Source organism: Triticum dicoccoides, chromosome 5A (genome assembly GCF_002162155.2).
Source record: "Triticum dicoccoides isolate Atlit2015 ecotype Zavitan chromosome 5A, WEW_v2.0, whole genome shotgun sequence".
In the NCBI taxonomy this organism is placed as follows: Eukaryota; Viridiplantae; Streptophyta; class Magnoliopsida; order Poales; family Poaceae; genus Triticum; species Triticum dicoccoides.
In genome coordinates, this window is record NC_041388.1 from 201,940,918 (window position 1) to 201,956,295 (window position 15,378).

Sequence of the window (15,378 nt, forward strand, 5' to 3'; positions counted from 1 at the left end):
AACCTCATATAAAATGGATAGAACAAATAAGGGTTCAGTGCAACTTAGCTTCTGTTTGTAGTTGCTCGAGCGCTGATCTTCCGGCCTCCTTCCTTCTCCAAGAGCCACGAAGACGAAGGAGTGCTAGGCTGATTGCTAGAGCCGATTCTCAAAACTGCGCCCCCTACCTGGTGCGCCAAAGATTTCGGTGGGAACGACACCTATGGGATCACAAGAATCCCTACTACGGTTAGCGGGGCGTGGGTCGTGAGAAGAGGGGATCTAACAGGTAGCACACGGTTCGTTTATCTAGGTTCCGGCCGCAAGGTGCGTAAAACCCTACTCCTGCTTTGGTGGATTGTATATTTGTGTTCTTGAGCTAGCTATGGGACGTGAGGAGCTCCAAAAAGCTGAATCCTTCTCCTGGTCGCCTCGGGCCTCCTTTTATAGGAAAAGGGGTTGCCACAGTGGCACACAGGAGGCGGAAAGGGTACAGTGATGCGAGGTTATCCCTCGCATTGCATGACAAGGTGCATTTAATGCGTCTTGATTAGGTGTCCTTGCTTTATCGGGGACGGGGGAGAGATCTGCCTCGTCCGTCGCTGCTCCTTCTCGTGTCGACACGCGCCCTGGCCAGCGACGCTTGCGATGCCACGTAGGTAGGCAGGCAGCTGAGGTGGCGCAGTGGCGGATCTTCACAAAGATTTGCACGCCGCCACGCAGGTGCCTGCCCAGCTGGTTGGGTCGGCGGCTGCATGCGAATGGCGGTGGAGGTTTAGTCGGCGTGGGCCTGATGGTGGCCCTGCGGGTGTCCTCGGCAAGGGCCTTGCCGGGGCCCCGTCAAGGGCCTTGCCGAGGCACCTGCTGTCATCCCCGGCAAGGCGCTTGCCGGGGGCCTTGTGGTCTTCATCGGCTGGGATCCCGCCAAGGGTTGTCGCCTCCTTAGTACGTATCTGATCTAGAATGTCTTCACGGGGATGTCTCCCGAATCCTTGCCCTCTAGGGGCAGTGGACTCAAGGGTGATTCACTCCGTTGGCGTGGGACGAGTCGCCGCGGCAAGGGTTTTGCTGGGGCTGCTAGAACTGTCTCCTGGCAAGGATCTTGCCGGGGGAGTCCGCTTCGTCCCCTTTGCTCTTCGTGGTCTTGGCCTTGGCGTCGTAGTTCTCTTGAGCTTCGGTCTTACCCTTGCTCACCTCCCTTGCCTTGCTTGGTGTGGTGGTGCCCGTGGCTCAGACTGCGCGTGCATAGTTATAGGGGTACAAAAAGTGTACCCCTCTTTTTGTACACCGATAGAGTGGGAGGCGGCGATGGGCCGGGCGGGCCGCTGCGGGCTCGCCGGGCCGGTGGCAGAGGTGGGCGGCGATGCGACACGTGGCGCTCACCGATTAGCGCCGAAGGCGGCGGCGAACGCGTCGGGCGGCGGTGGAATTGTCCGGCGGCATGATGGGAGGATTTTTAGGGTTTCATCCGCGAATTTGGAGGGGAAGATGCATTTATATAGTTAGAAGGAGGTATGAATGTCCAAATGAGGTGTAGTTTTCTACCACGCGACCGTGATCCAACGGCGGAGGACATGGAAGAGGTTTGGATGGGTAATTGGGCCATTTTGGAGGGGTGTTGGGCTGCAACACACACGAGGCCGTTCCGGTTACCCGGTTAACCGTTGGAGTATCAAACGGACTCCATATGGCATGAAATTTGACAGGCGGTCTACCGGTGGTGTAGCAAGGCCACTTGGAAAATCTCGGTCCATTCCGAGAATGTTCAGCACCCGCTCACGAAAAGAGACAAAAGGGGACGCTGGTGCACATAGGAGTGTCGGATTGCGAAACGGACAACGGGGAAAATGCTCGGATGCATGAGACGAACATGTATGCCAATGCGATGCACATAATGACATGATATGAAATGCATGACAAGAACAAATGCAAAACAAAGACAAAAACCCAACCACAAAGGGCAATCTCATAAGTTAAAGCCGAAATGGCGAGAGTCGGAGTACAAATATGGCAATTTACTTCCGGGGTGTTACAACCAACTTCATGTCTTCCTCACCCCTCAACAATGGAGAAGGAGACATAAGGTTGGTTCAGGAAGACCTAATGAGAGATGAAGCTAGAGAGGCTGCTATGGAGGAAGAGGAGGGAAATCCTTTTGGGGTTCACTCTCCGGCCTCTGAGAGAGGCACACTAGCCGGCATCTCTACTCACCCCAATCCTGATCCAGCCTTGGGATCTTCACACAATCAAGCAAGCCAATAAGTGCAAGAAGAACTCCCTTCGAGGAGGCCTTTACATAGGTTACATAGTAACAATTTTCGCAATTTGATTCACAATTATGGGTTCAAGAATACTCCTCGTAGGCACATACCGTCCAATTGGGACATATCTCTGCCAAGAGAAAACAGTGCAGGAACAAAATCATGGGGCCTGGAGAACAAACACATAATGGCCGAGGTGAAGAAAAACAGTGAATTAATTCATCAAGCCCTTCGGGAGATTCAAGGTTTGAAGGATCTACTCATGGTTATATTGGAGAATACTACTTCACCATCACCATCATCTTCTTTACCACCAAAAAAGAACTGAGTATCGGGTATGGGCACTCCCCTTGGCTTCCACCAAGCTTGGGGGAGGTGCGCCGATATCGTATCATCCCACTATCTTTTTGCCATTACTTATTTTAGTTCGATATTTTGCTTTAGATGAATAAAAGTTTAGTTCGATCCTTTCTTATTTGAGAGTTTGCTTAGTGACCTATCCTTGTAATCCTGTGCAAGTTATATAATAAAGTTTAGTTTGAGTTTTTACTTTCTTTACTTTCATGTTGCAAATAAAAGAAAAGAAATAAAGAAAGAAAAAGAAAAAGAAAAAGAGAAAGGAAATAAATAAAAGAAAGGAAATGAATAAAGGAAAGGTCATATACTAATCTTATTGTAGGTGATGACACCACATAAGGAAAAGTATAAGTAGAAAATTTTATTAGAGATTGACAAACATAGCATTAGTCAATGATGCAACTCATGAAATAATTAATAAGGGAAGAGAAGATTCACATATAAATACACTATCCTAGAAATCTTTTGTGATTGTGAGCCCTCATCAAAATATTATATGCCAAAATTGTTGACGTTGAACAAGGAAGACAACTTAATGGTTTATGTTTGTTTATACTCACATAGAATTCATATTGTCATAGATCCTTCAACATGTGGTGCTTGCCCCCTATCTTTGCTAGCCAAAAAATTCCACACTAAGTAGAGATACTACTTGTGCATCCAAAAACCCTTAAACCCAAATCTTATTTTCAAGTGTCCACCATACCTACCCAGGGATTGAGAAAGATCCCTCAAGTATGTTGTCATCAGTGCAAAAAGGCAATCAAAATTGCTTCTAAATGTGTGAGATCATTTAGTGTAAGTGACAATTGAGCGTTACACAAACTTGTGGTGGTGAAAAATAAAAAGCGACAGACTGCATAATAAAGGTCGCTATCTCAAGGGGAAATGCAACGTGACGTTCTCTTGCACTAAGGGGTTGAGCATACCAAAAAAATAAGCGCATGGCAACCTCTGCTCCCCTCTGCGAAGGGCCTATATTTTATTTTTATGTACTTACTTTTATGCAAAGAGTCAAAGTTTTGCTTCTTTCCCTTTTTATATTTCCCCTTTGGGAAGCATCATGTGGTGAGGTAAGATCTAGGCACATATGTCCAGTTGAATATAGATAGCATAAATTATTATTGTTGACATCAGCCTTGAGGTGAATACGTTGGGAGGCGAAACTATAAGCCCCTATCTTTCTATGTGTCTGGTTGAAACGTTTTGTTCATTTATATGCGGTGAGTGTTAGCAATTATAGAAGATTATATGATGGTTGAGTATGTGGACTTTCCTAAAGGCTCCCACACATGACCCTTCCTGAAAAGATGATGAATTGTAGTTGCAAAGTTGACTAAGAACATAGTTTGTTGGTTTCTAATAGAGTTTTTGCTTCATACTTCGATTGTGGGATGAACTGTTACTTATTCATGAGAAGTATATGATATAAGTTCTATGACAAAAGTCTTATGTTTAATTTTGTTGCTGTTATAATAATCAACATGATGCTTCTATGTCCGTATTTTGTTTTTATCGACACCTCTCTACCAAAGCATGTGGACATGTTTTTCGATTTTGATTTTTGCTTGAGGACAAGCGAGGTCTAAGCGTGGGGGAGTTGATACATCCATTTTGCATCATGTTTTCTTACTATTATTTATAATTTTGTTATCCATAATAATACTTTTTGGAGTAATTCTAATGCCTTTTCTCTCATAATATGCAAGGTATACACAAAAGGGAGAATTCCGATAGTTGGAAATCTGGACCTGGAAAAGCTACGTCAGGCTACCTATACTGCACAACTCCAAACAAGCTAAAACTTCACAGAGATTTTTATGGAATATTTGAGCAAATAACTACTAGAGGGGGCCCACCATGTGGGCACAACCCACCTGGGTGCGCCAGGGAGCCTAGGCGCGCCTTGGTGGGTTGTGCTCACCCAGGCCCACCTCTAGTGCCCATCTTCTGGTATATATGTCATTTTGACCTAGAAAAAATAAGGAGAGGACTTTCGGGATGGAGCGCCGCCTTCTCGAGGCGGAACTTGGGTAGGAGAACTTTTGCCCTTCGGCGGAGCGATTCTGCCGGGGGAACTTCCCTCTCGGAGGTGGAAATCATCATCATCATCACCAACAGATCTCGCATCTTGGGGAGGGCAATCTCCATCAACGTCTTCAACAACACCATCTCCTCTCAAACCCTAGTTCATCTCTTCTGTTCAATCTTGTTATCAGAACTATAGATTGGTACTTGTGGGTGACTAGTAGTGTTGATTACATCTTGTAGTTGATTACTATATGGTTTATTTGGTGGAAGATTATATGTTCAGATCCAATATGCAATTTAACACCCCTCTGATCATGAGCATGTTTATAATTTGTGAGTAGTTACTTTTGTTCTCGAGGTCATGGGAGAAATCATGTTGCAAGTAATCATGTGAACCTGATATGTGTTCGATATTTTGATAGTATGTATGTTGTGATTCCCTTAGTGGTGCCATGTGAATGTCGACTACATGACACTTCACCATATTTGGGCCTAAGGGAATGCATTGTGGAGTAGCAATTAGATGATGGCTTGTGAGAGTGGCATAAGCTTAAACCCCAGTTTATGCGCTATTCCGTAAGGGACCGATTGAATCCAAAAGTTTAATGCTATGGTTAGAATTTATTCTTAATACTTTTCTCGTAGTTGCGGATTCTTGTGGGAGGGTTAATCATAAGTAGGAGGTCTGTTCAAGTCTGAACATCACCTAAGCATCGGTCCACCCACATATCCAGTTATCAAAGCACCAAACTTGAATTAAGCCAACATGATGAAAGCGACTAGATGAAAATCTCTTGTACCCTCAAGAACGCTTTGCTTATCATAAGAGACCGTTTTGGCCTGTCCATTGCCTCAAAAGGATTGGGCTACCTTGCTACACTTTAGTTACTACTATCGTTACTTGGTCGTTACAAATTATCTTGCTATCAAACTACTCTGCTACTTACAATTTCAGCACTTGGAGACATTACCTTACTAAAAACAACTTGTCATTTCCTTCTGCTCCTCGTTGGGCTTGACACTCTTAATTATCGAAAAGAGATACAATCGATCCCCTATACTTGTGGGTCATCAGCGCGACACGCGAAGATCCACGAAGATAAGGTACTTACTCATCCCGGCTATCCACTTCCTCTATTTCAGGGGTCGACGGGCGCCACCACTGCTGCTCTAGAGCGCTTTCGTCTTGCGAAGTGCCCCAAGGTCCAGGCGATGTGTGCTGAGGGTTGGTACATTGCCCTTTGTGGCTTGGCTATAGACCGCAACCTCAAGAGCACAAGACGGAGCCTCAGGAGCAGTCACCTCAGGAGCACTGGACAACGCCTGCTCCCATGTAGTCACCTCCGGAGCACCTGGCGCACCTGCTCTCCAGCGGTCGACTCAGGAGTACTCAACGGTGCTCTCCCCCCTGCAACCACATCAGGGGCACGCGCCGTAGGATCAGCAAGCACAGGAGCCAGCAAGATGGGATTCTCACAAGGCCCCTCAAGGCCCGTTGGGCGCAGCCCCCACATGTCAAAGCAGGGCATCTGCTTCACGAAGGCCTCCCGTTCAAGAAGTTGTACAAGAGGCACATGTCTGCTGGGAGCGCGACAGGCGTCGGGTTGCCCGTCAGGAGCTGGAGCACTGCCTGCAGCGTCTTAGAGGGAAGCGAGGGCACCTGAAGCCTTATGGGGTCTTTGGGGCCGGTGAAGGCCCGCATTGGGCGAGAGTGGCGCTGGAGCGGGGCGATGCACCTCCCGACGAACTCCCTCCCCACCATCAGCACTGTCAGCCCTGCCTCCTTCAGCTCAACCAACCTAGACCAGACATGGGCAATCCGCCGGTCGACAAGCTTCGCATGCCACTAGCCGGAGCTCGGCTCCGCCCGTGCCCACGGGAGCAGGAGTAGGGGGCTGCACATGGTGGCGTCCACATACACCCACTACTCCTGGAACCTTTTTACATCAGGGTGGAGCATGAAGTCGATGCCAGAGTCAGCCGTCGCCGCCACCGCTTGGAAACACCCGCATCCCGAGCATTGTCTGCCGTCGACCAGATGAAGCGAGAAGAAATGGCGGAACAAGGCCACAGATGGGGTGACACCCATGATGGGCTCGCACAGAAAGGCAAACGCAGCGAGGAGCACCATGGACCTGGGGTCCAAATGCAGCGCATGGATCTGGTAATGCGAAAGCACATCGTTGAAGAAATCAGAGAAAGGGGGACCAAGCCGGCCAGGAGAGTGTGAAGGTGGAAGGGGATCTCGGTGGCCTCCATGTCTATCCGGGACCGCGAGGCAGGCCAGACTGTTGAAGCCCTCCACTCATTGGAATCGGTGGCGAGCGCCGGCCAGACCTTGTCTAGTCCCTCCCAATTGATCACCGTCAACCGACCAAGCGCTGGATCCAACCCAGGAAGAGATTCTATGGGCGCATGATCCTTCACCTTCTTCTTGGACCTTGGAGCCTTGGCGGCGGAAGTGGATGGGCGCTTGCGTAGAATCTGGAGGAGAAGGTGCGAGCTCACAGGAAAGGGGGAAAGCGGAGGACAGGCGCAACGGGTAATGGTGGCTCAGTCGCATTTTTGATAGGCAGCCATTAAGTCTGGCGGTTACCGAGGCTGCGTGGGGAAGTGGAGACGCCCACGTCCCATCAAGTGCCACATGTCGACGGAGTCCACAGGCGATGGGGGCCTGCGGTTCTTCACCCTTGCCCTTTGGCTTCGCCTCGAAGCCAAGTCCGAGCGCGCCTTGGGCCTGGGGGCTACTGTCGGTGTTCTAGGAGCCAGGGTACCCAGACTTGCCTGCCTGCACCCCACAGCGTGGCTCCATTAGCAGCTTGGTACGGCCCACCTTCAGCATCGACAACACAAGACCCTCACAAGGAGGCCAAGCCTCACGAGGCGGACGACACCAAGACCTCCAGAGGGAGGGGCCTCCCTAGGCTGGCTCCTGAGGAGTGGAGATTCCTATGCAGGCGCCCACCCATGTGAGGTTAAGGTGACGTAAGCCATGACGACCTAGGCCAGGTGGGTGCCAGCGGGCACAGTACAACAGGTTTCCTCTTTGATGCTAAAGAGGCAAGCGCAGGCGCGGAGTCTCAAGGAATCAGTGAAAGGTTTCCATTTCCATGCTACAATACCAAGACTGCCAGGACAGCAGGACGAAGGTCATCATCGAGCCCACCATGATGTGACGACCAAAAGCTTTGCAGGCGAAGACCACCTTTCATCATGATAAGATGTACTATTGTCCCCCTTCAAACTTTTCCACTGTGGGATCCCTTCCAACCTTCGTTTTGCGGGAAGAGACCAATGCCACTATAAATATAGGTTAGCGACCACCATAGAAGGGGACGGATCAATCGAGCCATCCAAACGCTGACCATCTCACACCAACACAAGAACAGACCTCCTGAGGCTGTTCTTCCTCTATACTAGTTCATCCTCAGCCCACCTCGAGGTGGCCCATACCTTGGTAAACTGCTGTGTCTCCCCCCTTTCCTGTTCATCGAGCTAGGCTGTGAGATCGACGAGTTGGTAGGCTGGGGAGATTGAGTTCTTCGCACACACCCTAGAGTTTGAATCTTTCTTGGGTCTACAGAGCGCCGAATCCGACAACGACACCCCTCTCTCTATTCATCCGGGAAGTACTAAGATGTATGTAGACATCCGTCAGAAGTACTGGTGATATGAAGCAAGATATTGCTTGATATATTGAAGAATGTGATGTTTGCCGTCACGTCAAAGCAGAACATCAGAAATCGGCTGGACTTCTACAATTGCTTCCGATTCCTGAAAGGAAGTTGGATAAGATCCATATGGACTTCGTCACAGGCCTTCCCAAGTCACATAAAGGTAATGATGCCATCTTTGTCATCATTGACCAATTTTTGAATGTTGCTCACTTTCTGCTAGTCAAGGAGACCATCACTGCTAGTCAATTAGCAAACTTGTATATCTCCATAATTGTGTCACTCCATGGCATTCCGAAGGAGATCAGTTCAGACCATGGCAGCATATTCACTTCAAAGTTCTAGGATAGTTTCCAAGAGGCAATAGGAACTCATATAACCTGCAGCATCACGAATCATCCCCAATCCCAAGGCCAAGTTGAGCAAGTCAATCAAATTCTTGAAGACATGCTTAGGGGTTGTGTTATCTCTTTCGACAAGAAGTGGGAAGAATCTCTCCCTTATGCAGTTCTCTTATAACAACAGTTATCAAGCCAGCTTCAAGATGGCACCCTTCGAAGTGCTTTATGGACATAAGTGCCGAACCCCTCTAAATTGGTCAGAAACTTGGGAACGGACTGATGTCTACTACACAACTTTATTCTTGTTGACACATGTTGGGCCTCCAAGTGCAGAGTTTTGTAGGACAATAGAAATTTTCCCTCGAGTGGATGACCTAAGGTTTGCAATCCGTGGGAGGCATAGGATGAAGATGGTCTCTCTCAAACAACCCTGCAACCAAATAATAAGAAGTCTCTTGTGTCCCAAACACACCAAATACAATTGTAATTTGTATAGGTGCACTAGTTCGGCGAAGAGATGGTGATACATGTGTAATATGGATAGTAGATATTGACTTTTGTAAAAAGAACAATAAAAATAGCAAGGTAGCAATTGATAAAACGGAGCACAAAAGGTATTGCAATGCTTGAAAGTGAGGCCTAGGGTCCGTACTTTCGCTAGTGCAATCTCTCAATAATGCTAATATAATTGGATCATCTAACCGTCCCTTAAAGTGCGATGAGAATCACTCCAAAGTTTCTATCTAGCGGAGAACATAAGAAGAAATTGTTCGTAGGGTATGAAACCACCTCAAAGCTATTCTTTCGATCGAGCTATCCAAGAGTTCGTACTAAAATAACACCAAATAATTTCAGATTCATAATACTCAATCCAACACAAAGAACCTCAAAGTGTGCCCCAAGATTTCTATCGGATAAACGAAGACAAGAACGTGCATGAGCCCCTATGCGTAGATTACCCCAATGTCACCTCAGGAATCCACGAGTTGAGTGCCAAAACATATATCAAGTGAATCAAAATAATACCCCATTGTCACCAAGGGTATTCATATGCAAGACATATATCAAGTGCTCTCAAATCCATAGAAGTATTCAATCCAATAAAACGAAATCTCAAAGGGAAAACTCAATTCATCACAACTAGAAAGGGCAAAACACCATATGATCCAACTATATTAAAGCCCCCAATACATCAAGATCGTGCCATCAAGAACACGAGAGAGAGAGAGAGAGAGAGAGAGAGAGATTAAACACATAGCTATTGGTACAAACCCTCAGCGCCAGAGTGGACTACTCCCTCCTCATCATGGTGGCCGCCGGGATAATCAAGACGGCCACCGATGATGATTCCCCCCTCCGGCAGGGTGCCGGAACGGTGTCTAGATTGGTTTCTCGTGGCTACAGAGGCTTGCGGCGGCGGATCTTCTGATCTAGGGTTACCCCTGAGGGTTTTGGAATATCTAGAAATTTATAGGGCGAAGAGGGGGTGAGGGAGGCTACCGAGGTGGGCACAACCCACGAGGGCATGCCTGGGACCTGGGAGCCCAGGAGCGCCCTAGTGGGTTGTGCCCCCCTAGGGGCACCCTCCAAGTGTTGTTCATGGTTGTGATCGCAGGAAAGATCACCGTTTGAGACCAAGTGTTGGTCATGGTTGTGATTGCTGGAAAGATCACCGTTTGGTTACAAGGTAACCCGTTGAACCAAGTGTGATTCCGTTCGTGATCCGTGAGTGATCACCGTTCGGTTGCGAGACAACCCGTTGGTAAGAGAGTCCGAGGGACTAAGTGCACAAGCTTGGTTGCATTGCATGAGTAATATGTGGTTGTTGCATTTAAAGAACCATGACAGATAGTAGTTGCATAAAGTTAACATGCTGTGTCTGCAGTGGATATGACCGGTAAGCATAGTTCATGATGCCATGCCATGTTTTGGTTGATATGCTAAAGTTATGCCATGATGAAGATGATATGCTATGTTTTGCTATTACCATGTTAGAAGCATGTTTTGATCTGCCCTGTTATTACCATGTTAGTAGATGCTATGATGTTGTTCATGCTTAGTTGATCTATATCAGGCCATGTTTAGTAATTGATATGAGATAGCTTGTTGCATATGCTTGGTTCTTGCTTTGTCTTCTGCTTGGTTGGATGCTATGTATTTGGTTGTCTTGCAAGTACATTCAATGTACTGACCTGGCGTTCATGCCAGCTTGTAGGTCGTACCTGGATTATTTGAGTGGTCGCGCTAGGCCGTAACCTTGCCAGTCCTGTGAGTTATGGAGCCCAGACAGATTTGATGAGCCGCCAAACCAAGACTTTCGCCGCCATTTAAATAGCCTTCGGGATATGCCAGATAATTGTATTCATCAATGATGTAATCTTCTATACATGTATTTGATGAATATTCTTGTACCTGGAATGCTGTATTAGCTTTGAGCTCAATCTTGGGGTGCTCAATCCTAGTGACAGAAGGGGAACCGACACAATTTGTATTGTTGCCATTGAGGATAACAATATGGGGTTTTCATCATATTTCTTGAGTTTATCCCGCTACATCGTGTATCTTACTTAATGCGTTACTCCGCTCTTATGAACTTAATACTCTAGATGTAGTCAGGAGTCGCTCGATGTGTGGAGTAATAGTAGTAGATGCAGAATCATTTCGGTCTACTTGATACAGACGTGATGCCTATATTCATGATCATTGCCTTAGATATCGTCATTACTTTTCCCTTTTCTATCAATTGCTCAGCAATAATTTGTTCACCCACCGTAATAATTTCTATCTTGAGAGAAGCCTCTAGAGAAACCTATGGCCCCTGGGTCTATTTTCTGTCATATAATCTTCTATTTTCCAACGTATAAGTTTCTGATCTATAATTCTAGTTTCCTATTTACTTTCTTTGCAATTTTTACTTTCCGATCTATAAACCAAAAATACCAAAAATATTACTTTACCGTTTATCCATCTATATCAGATCTAACTTTGGAAATAACTGTGAAGGGATTTATAGCCCCTTTGTCGCGTTGGGTGCAAGTTGATATAGGTACATCCCTAACGTGGTTGAACACTTCTTTTGACTTCAATTGCTGGATTGACCACTTCTTCGACATGCACGAACACTTGATATAGGTACATCCCTAACGTGGTCCGCGGTGGCCTTGGTGGCGACGGATCGTACAACCCCGGTTCCTGCACCGGTATCTCAACACCAATCACCTTCGGTATGGTGGACGACTTCTTCATCCATGCCATAACCGTTAGAGCCCAGCTGTCTGGAGGAACAAACATACTTATGAGCTCACCTCCAAGGTTGTTGATAAGCTCATTCATGGACTCACTATTCCAAGCACGTCGAGGCATGCCATGGAAGGTAAGCTTTGTTAAAAACTCAAGCTCAGAGGGCACTGAGTCCCATCCTGGGTGCCACCAACCAAATCTCACCAGCGCGCTATCGCAGAACAAACGCCGGGAAGATTCGAACAAACGACTGCAGTCGAAAGTTGCCCGGAACCTGACGAAGAAATCAGTCGGTGGTGGACACACTTCGACGAGCAAGTCACTTATTTGGATGCCATGCGCAATGCCAAGAGCTTTGACAAGGTTGTCTGGCGAGACGGGAGGCCGATCACCGTTTATGGTTACCATCAGCACTTTGCCGGCAGGCTGGTCGTCAAGCACTGTCATGCAATTGTTGAGCGATGGCACGCAACGCCCGAAGGCAGGACGGACCTCAGGATCTCCGGCTCAGAGATCCGCATTGACCGGCGACATGATAGTGCGCTTGAGTATAGGGAGTACAGTAGGGGGATTTGGGGCAAATGGAGTAGGAATGGAGATTCCAGAGGTGGGGGAGGGGCGGGAGATTGGGGATGAAAAGGTAGCATGAATTTTGAACACGCGCCAATATGCTCTCGGCATCCTTATTCTCTCTTTTTTTTGAAAGCCCGACCATTTTTGTGGATCTTTTGAGAGCTCGGCCTAAGAGTCATAATTGACCTATTTGTCATTGTGTTACTACTCTGCCCATATTCAACGACACCTCACTAGACCAAACAAGTGTACATCATCGAAAAGACACTAAGCTCAAATTATAACTTGAAAAAGGAGATATACTCTGAACACTGGAGAATGGTGATGTCCTCATTTAGGCCACCAGCAGTTCGAGACAATAAACAGTTCGAAAAAACGATATATACAACATTGAAACACTGACTAGTGACTACTACTGACATAAACATCAAGACATGATAGTTCATACGAAGTCTTGCTACACCACCAAAACGCACCCATCTGTAACGCTCAGACTCTCGTATTCTAGACGAGAATGACATTCTAAATAGAGGAAACTATTACATAGTAAGAGTGACATATACGAGGATGACCAAATGATAAGGAATATGCATAACAAAAGAGAGAACTATCCATCCAGAACAAGCAGCAAAGACAACAAGTCATTCAAAGAGGGATGATCCAACACCATCATAATTTGCAGCTCCGCTTCAGTGACCAGTGACCCGGAGACACCAATACCCCACCCTTTCGACGCAACAGCCCAATTACCTATCAACCTGAAGGCTTGAACCACATCACTTCCTGTCGGACTTGAGACATCCAAGGATCAAAGTTAATCCAGATGCCTTTGTCATTCTCACCTTCTTTTGGCTGCAGGCTTATCGTTGACACTCAGGGGAGTTTACTCCCGTTGTCGGTATCAAAACCGGCGGATCTCGGGTAGGGGGTCCCGAACTGTGCGTCTAAGGTCGATGGTAACAGGAGACAGGGGACACGCTATTTAACCAGGTTCGGGCCCTCTCTATGGAGGTAATACCCTACTTCCTGCTTGATTGTTCTTGATGATATGAGTATTACAAGAGTAGATCTACCACAAGATCAGAGAGGCTAAACCTTAGAAGCTAGCCTATTGTATGATTGTATGTTGTCCTACGGACTAAAACCCTCTGGTTTATATAGACACCGGAGGTGGCTAGGCTTACACAAGGTCGGTTACAAAGGAGGAGATATGTATATCCGTATTGCCTAGCTTGCCTTCCATGCCAAGTAGAGTCCCATCCGGACACGGGACGAAGTCTTCAATCTCGCATCTTCACAGTCCAACAGTTCGGCCAAAGGATATAGTCCGGCTGTCCGGAGACTCCCTAATCCAGGACTCCCTCAGTAGCCCCTGAACCAGGCTACAATGACAATGAGTCTGGCATGCAGTGTTGTCTTCGGCATTGCAAGGCGGGTTCCTCCTCCGAATACACCATGGAAGAGTTTGAATACAAGGATAGTGTCCGACCCTACAAAATAAGTTTCACACACCACCGTAGAGAGAATAATATTTCCACAAATCTAATCTGCTCACATGTTTTGATAGCATGACATCACGCCACGGCCCGGTCATTATTTGAACCGTTTTTCTTTAACCAGTCCCGCACATAACGCGAGGCGGTTTCTTGACACGTCTTGTCAAAGCAGAGATCGTGTTCCCCTTATCACGGGATTCTCATCAATACAAACGTGGGTAACCCAACCGTGCCTATTGGTATGAATCCTAGATCTTAGGTTAGCCTCAAATGGCCATGAGGGGGACGCCTGATATTCACCCTCTTTATAAAGGGACATGGCCTTTTCTTTTTTCCCTCCCGCGCTCAATCGAATCCTTCCCCCGCCTCAAGTTCTAACACCCAAAGCTCAGGTCAGGCACTTCAGACCTTCAATCATGTCCGGATTCAGGCTTCAAGGCCGGTGGATGCCTTCCTTCGTCACAGAGGAGGACATCAAGAAGTTGAGGGAGGCCAGATATATGACCGCCAAAATTTCGCATAGGCTGCCCGCCCGAGGGCAGGTCGTTCCTACTCCAGAACCCAACGAGAGCATCATGTTCGTCTCCCACTTCCTCCGAGGACTAGGCCTCGCTCTGGATCCCTTTGTTAGGGGTCTTATGTTCTATTACGGGCTGGATTTTCATGATCTGGCCCCGGATTCTCTTCTTCACATCTTGTCACTTATTGTTGTATGTGAGGCCTTCCTCCGCATTACCCCTCACTTTGGCCTGTGGCTCAAGACCTTCGATGTGAAGCTGAAGACGGTCAAGGGGTAGTACACATCGTGTGGAGGTGCTTTAATAAGCAAAATTGCTGACGCTCCATGGCCAAAGGGTTCCTTTCCAGAGATGTTCGGATTGTGGAAGCGGGAGTGGTTTTACATCACAGCTCCCCGAAGTGCCAAATGGGTAGCTGCCCCTGCCTTTCGCTCAGGCCCCCCACCACAACTGATGTCATGGATCAGCAGGGGGCTGAGCTGGGTTCCAGCCAAGGACGTGCCAATACTACAGAGCCATATCCGAGATCTCTTCGAGGGAGATTTCAGTCTGGTTATGGTAATGCAAGTTATGCTGGTTCGTTGAGTCCAGCCTTGCAAACGCCGACCCCTCCGTATGTGGGAATTCAACCCGGAAGGACCATGCGCTATTTAGTATTTCCTCGGAATGACGCACGAGGAGATGTACAAATCGTTCTTGGACTCGAAATAGGGTGTCCGGACACCACTGAGGACGTGGGCCTAAGCTGCAACCGCCCCGCTGCCCAAGTAGGTAATCCCATGGCCGAACACACTATCCTTTTATTTATCATGACATCATTCTGAAGAATCGCTCTTTGACCAGGACTGGATAACAAAGGCGAAGCTGATCTGGTGTTCGGCTCCCCTTCCTGAGGGTTTGGGCAATCC